The sequence below is a fragment of the Rhagoletis pomonella genome, unplaced genomic scaffold, assembly GCF_013731165.1.
Source record: "Rhagoletis pomonella isolate Grant_MI unplaced genomic scaffold, Rhpom_1.0 Rhpom_scaffold_00001, whole genome shotgun sequence".
Lineage (NCBI taxonomy): Eukaryota > Metazoa > Arthropoda > Insecta > Diptera > Tephritidae > Rhagoletis > Rhagoletis pomonella.
The window spans coordinates 90,141,045-90,148,430 of record NW_023458555.1 but is presented as its reverse complement, the minus strand read 5'-3'; positions in this window follow the sequence as shown (position 1 = coordinate 90,148,430).

The following is a 7,386-nucleotide window of genomic DNA, read 5'->3' as shown; positions in this document are numbered from 1 at the left end:
CTTCAATATTAATGACATTTAAGAGAATGTAACATATGCATGTATATAAATGCCCAGTTTGTTTTTCCTATTTAACTATTGCTTTATTCATATTTTTTTGCGTGAGAGCATGTTAAAACTCCAGCCGTTTTGTCGGCTTTCGCTCTCGCAAATATACACATATACTGTGTTCGACCACACAATAGAGCAACCTTAGTTTGCTGGATGATCTTCGATAAAATTTTATTTTTTGTTTGTACTTTTTCATAAACCAGTTTATGAAGTGACAAAAGGCAACATAATTTTTCTGCAGCATCAACAAAGAAGCAAGTAGGCCTCTTCGCTTCGTGGGATTGTGATCAAAGTGAGTTAATTTTGTTTATATACGTTTTTGGAATTTCTTTTTTTTTATAATCGATGTATGTATATGCATTTACATATGAACACAAGTGTGTAAGTAGATTCTTACTGCTTAATTCTTATGTACGTACATAGATGTATAAATATACATACATATCAGAGACTGATTAGCTCTTTTTCACTTTACTTTTGATAATTTCAAAGTTTGTATGTATGTACATATTAGAGGTTTACGCAGACAGGCCTTGCGGCGTCTGGTAACGCCGGCGCTACTGCCCATGAGTTAGATTCCAAAGAGCCATGAGGCTACTATTTTTATCATGTCATCTCGTCAGCGTTAGGCATTCACCAAGCGAATTCAGACTATAATTCTATTTTATTTATTTATTGAACTAGTTTTAAGTTTAAATTACGATGGACGAGCAGAAGAAGGTCGAGGTATATATATACATACATACATGGCTCTATATGTCCTCTACACCCTGCAGGAAATGTATCTAACTATAAGCTAACTTTAAGTTGATTAGGAAGAAGCTAAAAGTCACTTATTATCTGCATATTTTCTTTGAGGAAAGCTAACTATATTTCCATGGCGATGGCCGCGAAATAGTCAATAGACGTAACTAACTTGTAACTACTTTTGGACATAAAATATCAATAGGAAAAACAAAATATTTTTTTTTAATTTTATTGTTTATTTTTTATTTTTATTTACTTTATTACATTTCATATTTGTTTTCATATTTTTCTGTAGTTGGTCCCATGATACAAAAAAGAAGGCAGTTTCAATCAACAACTTTTGACGGATAATAAAATTTTTTGAAGTTTCATAAATTGTGAGTATTATCAACGGCCTTACCACTTTGATAATATTAAAACAATAAATCGGAGCATTTTCCTTCCCACATTTATACCAATTTAATAATATTTCAAATGAAATATCATTGTCAGTGCTTGTTAAGTTTTTTACTTACGTGGTTCGCACTTTTTTCATTAAAAATATTTAAAATATGTAATGTTAAAGGAGACTTCATTGAAATTGTTCTTTTTCTTTCATAATAAAAATCACGAGAGCATGCTGTTGTTATTTTTTCGTCTATCTTTCATCCTTTATCTAATTCTAAAGAACTCCCTTTTCAAATAAATTCTTTTTATAATCGCCAATCCGGTGTGAATAAATTGTTCTCATAATTTAACTTGCAACACAAAAACAAATTTGGAAAAATTATTTTTGGTTTACTTTATAATTTTGAGAATATTTGTTCACATGAAATTCGTGATTCGTGATGAAATTCGAGAAAATTTATTTTTAAATTTCTCATCAGATTTTGCAAAAAATTAGGCTATGTGGTTAGCGTATCACCATTAACTTCAACAAATTTCGAATTTAAAATGTCCAATGTATGCAAAAAACTTGAATTCGGCTTGCGCAGACCGCCCTCCGATAGGCAATCAGAGCTCGGTAAATGCAATTACATTACAATTACAATTACATTCCTCAGTAATTGTAATTAGGATTCAATTCCTTTAGTTCACAGCAAAGGAATCGATTACTTTTTCAATTCCTTGAAGTAATTTCAAATGGAATTGTTTTTTTCTTTAATTCCATTACAAGGAATTTCATATTGTGATTGGAATAAATTACGTGCTAGTAATGTAATTTCTTTTATTTCAATTCCTTTGAAAGGAATTGAAAATGTAATTTTTTTTCCCAATTCCTACCGCGAACGGGCTTCGCGGCAGATGAGACCCATAAATGTTGCTGCCTTGGGCACTGCTGTTCTCTTGGACTAATCCCTGCGTATCTATAAAAGTGCACTGAGTTAATTGTGTATATTATGGTACCCTTAATTCTACCCAAAATGGCGTGCCTTCAGGGGCCTTTGAAGTACTCTTACTGGTATCCTGCGTTACAAATGAGGTAGAGTCCGCTTGAATTACGAGCCCTGTGGGACTGGAGATCCTACCTCCTAAGAGTTTTATAAACAAAATTCATTGCTATGGATAAATATTGATGATAACACTGTAACGACGCTAAAATTACACAAAAAACGCCGAGAGACGTAAAATTAATTTTAAGTAGTATGTTACGGATCTGTATACCGTTTTTTTAGGTAAGCTTATTTAGTCAAGTTATTTTCATTTTAAGTTTTCATTGCGAATGAAAAAAATTCAAACTTTAACATGGTCATACGGTCATGTACGATATGGCGTAGGGGTAACATTATTTCCTGCTATTATTTCATACAAAAAATTATTGCACTTTCACTTAATCCTTGCAAACGTGTTTATTTATCCATCGATTTTCATCGGTAGTAGTGTTTTAAGCCGCAAAACATGCAGATATTGGCTAGTCTATACTAATATATATTTTGAAAGGCGTTTTTTTCTGTTCGCAAAGCTCGAGAAAGGCCGTACCGATTTTTTTTTAATTTCGGAATCTACTGCAGACTTTCCAAGGATGGTTATAGGCTAAAAAAAAGTTTCGATATAGAAAGGGGGCGTGGCACCTCCCATACAAACCGAATTTTTCAAACTGCATATATTTGTGGTAGAGGACTAGAACTGGGTATGGTGATATTCACACATATAAGACCAATTCCATACTCATGGCTGAGCTCAGGCCCCCCGGGGCCACAGCGTGGCGTCCTAACTTGTTAGGCTAGCCGCTAATAACCTATTAGCAGTCCCCGACCAAGAGCGGCTAGAGTGGAGGGTTTGGCTGAAAAGGCCCTACGCACCCAAGGAAACTCCGGTGCCAGGGCGAGTACTCGCCGCCCTTTAGGTAAGCGTTCCCAGACCCTATCAGGGACTGCTCCGAGGGAGTACCTACGCCAGAGAGGGAGGCAACAGTGCAACGACGGACCAACAAAATTAGTTGGATAAAGGGATAACTCTGGGCGAACGCCCATCAAGATCGAGACCAGTAAGATCTTGATTACGGTATACTGGAAAAACAATTTTGAATTTACGACTCATGGGCTGGTGAAAGCAGTATTCTGTCACTTTAGTAAGCGAGGTTGTCACCTCGCTGAAATGGCTGGCAGGCTAATGCTGCAATTGCCTCCGTCTCGTTAAAGCCCTGGCAGGTCTTCAAGTACGTTCGAGACACGTCGCTATTCAGTTGGTCGCACAGGTCCAGTTGAGATGCACTCCTGGTTTTGCGCTGTCCCTGGCTCTGAACACAATGTCCCATAAGGAATTGTGACAACCCTCGCGATGGCCTGCTCTTTTGAGGAGGGAACTTCGGGGACATTCAAAGGCGACTGTGCTACGTGCGGAGAAGCGGAGACCCAAAAGCACAAATGAACACACCAAAACCAAACCAACAAAAAGAACAACAAGAAGCACACAGCGCTCTTATCCAAGAAGAGAATGTAGGCATATTCCGCAGAAGCAGCAGGACTTTGCGCTCGCCAATCCTGCAGAGCACAGCAACGCTGCAGGCAAAACAAGCGAAAGCAGTTACGAACGCTGATCATGCCCCAGAAGCAACAGATCTGGTCGACTTAACACGCCCAGAGATAGAAGGCATCAAAAATTCAAGACAGGAGAAAAACACTTCGCCAGCTGTACACCCGACAACGCCAGGTCCTATCTACCCAAGACAGGACTTTATTATCAAGATGAGACTCGCAGAAGAGGAGTCCTTGAAAAAATGCAAAAGCATCGTCCAAAAAATTAAGCAAGCTATAGCGAAACAAAGGAATGTCAGCCTCGAGGTCAAGAATGGAGCTGCACAACTAGAAGAAATGTTCGACATCATCCAAAGCTACCGCAGAAACTGGAAAATGAAAGAAAAAGAGATCGGAAGTGCTGCCCAGGCTAACCTGACAGACACCACGACACCACTAAAGAGACGAGCGGCAAGCCCACCAGAACAGCAGCCAACTCAGAAAACGCGAAAAGAAAAGGACGGGGAATGGAAACAAGTGACGAACAACAAGTTAAAGGCGAAGAAACCGGACGGGAAAGAAAACACGCCAGGCAAACCAAAATCTCCGGAAAAAAAGGCAAACGAGAAGCGAAAAGGCCCTACTAAGTCTAAAAAACTCTCAGAGGCCGTAGTGATTAAGCCGGCAGAAAGGAACAGCTACGCAGATGTCCTGAAAAATATTCGCAGTAAGCTGAAATCAAGTTGAAGGGTATCCGGAAAACAAGGGCTGGAGCAGTACTACTGGAGCTAGAGAAGGGGCAATCGGCGAATTCAAGCTTCTGCGAGGTATTAAAGTGCACCCTACGAGAGACCGCTACTGTAGCAGACCTTAAACCAAGGGCCACAGTCGAAATAAGAGACCTCGATTCCTTAACGACAAAAGAGGAAGTCGAAGACTCAGTAAGGGGTATGCTGCAAGGATACGACAAAGCTATGAAGATCAACATCTCCGCTCCCAACAGTAGAGAACAGGTGAGGGCCTTCGTCACGCTCGATGAAGAAAAAGCTGAAATAATAATAAAGCAAGCAAGGATCAAAATCGGCTGTATTAACTGTAGAGTGCGACTCAAAGAAAACTGCAAGAGGTGCTTTCGATGTTTTGGACCTGGCCATCTAATCGGGGGCTGCAAAGGCCCAGACAAAAGAGGGCAAGGCCTCTGTATAAAATGCGGTCAACCAGGTCATAAGCTAAAAGAGTGTAATAAGCCACCAAAATGCTGCTTGTGCTCGGAAGCCAAATACACTGAGCTGGATCACATCCCAAGCTCCATAAGATGCTCAGTATATAGAAACTGGTCCAAGAAATGAATGTCCTGCAAGCCAACATGCACAGAAGTAAAACGGCTGACGCGCTACTGACACAGATGATCACTGAGCGGCATTATGACCTTGTAATCATAAGCGAACAGTATAAGAAAAAAGAAAACGGGATCTGCATAGAAGACAACAGTGGCACCGCTGCTATATGGGCTCCCCCCGTAAGCAGCATACACATCTCTGAAAAAGGACATGGAAACGGCTTCACCTGGGCCAGATACAACCATATAAAAATAATAAGCTGCTACCTGACACCAAACGATAGCATACAAGACTTCCAAGATAAACTCGACGATATCGAAGATACGGCCATGAACTTGGAAGGACCCTTTCTGATGGCAGGAGACCTAAACTCAAGAGCCACGGAGTGGGGGATGCCAATCACGGACTCCAGAGGCAAACGCGTGCTAGAAATGTCAGCCCGACTCGGATTTATAGTGCTAAATACTGGCGCAGCAACAACCTTCCAAAGACCAGGATGCGAGGAAACCACGCCAGACATCACACTAGCATCAGAAGGCATAGCAGGCACCATAAAGGAATGGAAAGTATTGGAAGATTACACTGGTAGCGATCACCAATACATCTCTTTTATAATAGACTCCAAAAACGATGGTTTACGAAAGAAGATGCAATGTAGCACTCGCAAATGGAATGTCTCGAAATTAAATAGTGAAGCACTACTATCTGAAATAAATGCGCATGGCTCAGAAGAATCCTCTCACAATAACGCAATGGAAATAGTAGAGACTACAATGAAAGTGATCTCCAGAGCCTGTACCAAAGCGATTCCGACAATTGAAAGCAATCGACACAAAACACCTGCATATTGGTGGACGTAAAACATAGCTCAACTAAGACGAACGTGCCTCCACCTGAGGCGTACTTACACCAGGGCCAGGCGTAGAAGCGCTGCAATCGAAAAGGCACAACTATACCAAGCTGCTAGAAAACAACTCAAACGAGCAATCGAGGCCAGCAAGAACAGAAAGTGGAAAGAACTGAGTGAGGATATAAACAGAAATGCCTGGGGTCTCGGATACAAGGTGTTAATGAAAAAACTTGGGGCCATGGCAAAACCACCAGAGCTTAGCGCTCAAAAAATGGACTACATAGTAAGCGAACTCTTTCCCACGCATGAGGCATTAACCAAAGAAATGGAGCCTATCATCGCTCCTCAAGAAATACCACCATTTACCGCAGAAGAGCTCAAGTCCGCCACTAATAGAGTAAAGGCCAAGAAAGCACCAGGCCCAGACGGCATTCCAGCAGAAGTCCTAAAATAATCGCCACAGAACGCCCTCCAGTGCTTCTAAATATGTACAATGCCTGCCTCAAGGACGGAATATTCCCAGAAATTTGGAAAAGGCAGCAGCTCGCCCTAATCACCAAAGGAAAGGGAAACCTTGACTCACCATCAGCGTATTGACCCCTCTGTATGCTGGACACGACTGGAAAACTCTTAGAAAGGCTGCTAAAACCTAGAACAGAAGCGGCTATCGCTAGCGGTGGCGGACTTTCCTCAAGACAGTACGGATTCAGGCCCGGTAGATCAACAATTGGAGCTATAAAACACGTAACAACAACAGTAGAAGCCGCATACCAACACAAAAAGCTAGTCCTGCTTGCAACCTTAGACGTTCGCAACGCCTTCAACACCTCAAAATGGGAAAATATGATACACGCACTAGAAGAAGTCTACAACATACCCACGTACCTTAGACTCATGGTCAGAAGCTACCTAGAAGGCCGGGAGTTACTGTACCATACCACCGATGGACCCCGGCAAATGACGATCACGTCGGGCGCAGCACAAGGCTCCATTCTTGGGCCAGACCTATGGAACGTCAGCTACGACGGAATACTAAACCTCGATATGCCAGATGACACATATTTAGTAGGCTACGCTGATGACATTGCCGCAGTGATCACCGCAAGAGACACCGAGACCTCTTTAATTTGATACCTATATTGTAATATTTTATTTATTTTATCAATGTAATTTAGTTAAATTTTCAAACAGATGGCGACCCGTGACATGATGACCGTGACATACGAACACAGCATTTTTATATATACAGATATACATAGAAGATGTCCAATGTGTGCTTTCGATTTTAATCTTTGACCACAACAAAAATTCCACATTGTACATTCGTGAATGAACTTTAAGTTTCTCGATTACTTTTACAATTCCTTTGAGTAATTGAAAGGACTAAAGTACTCTTGCAATTCCAGGTGATGGAACTAAAAAAAAAATCATTACATTTTCAATTTTCAAAAAAAATTACATT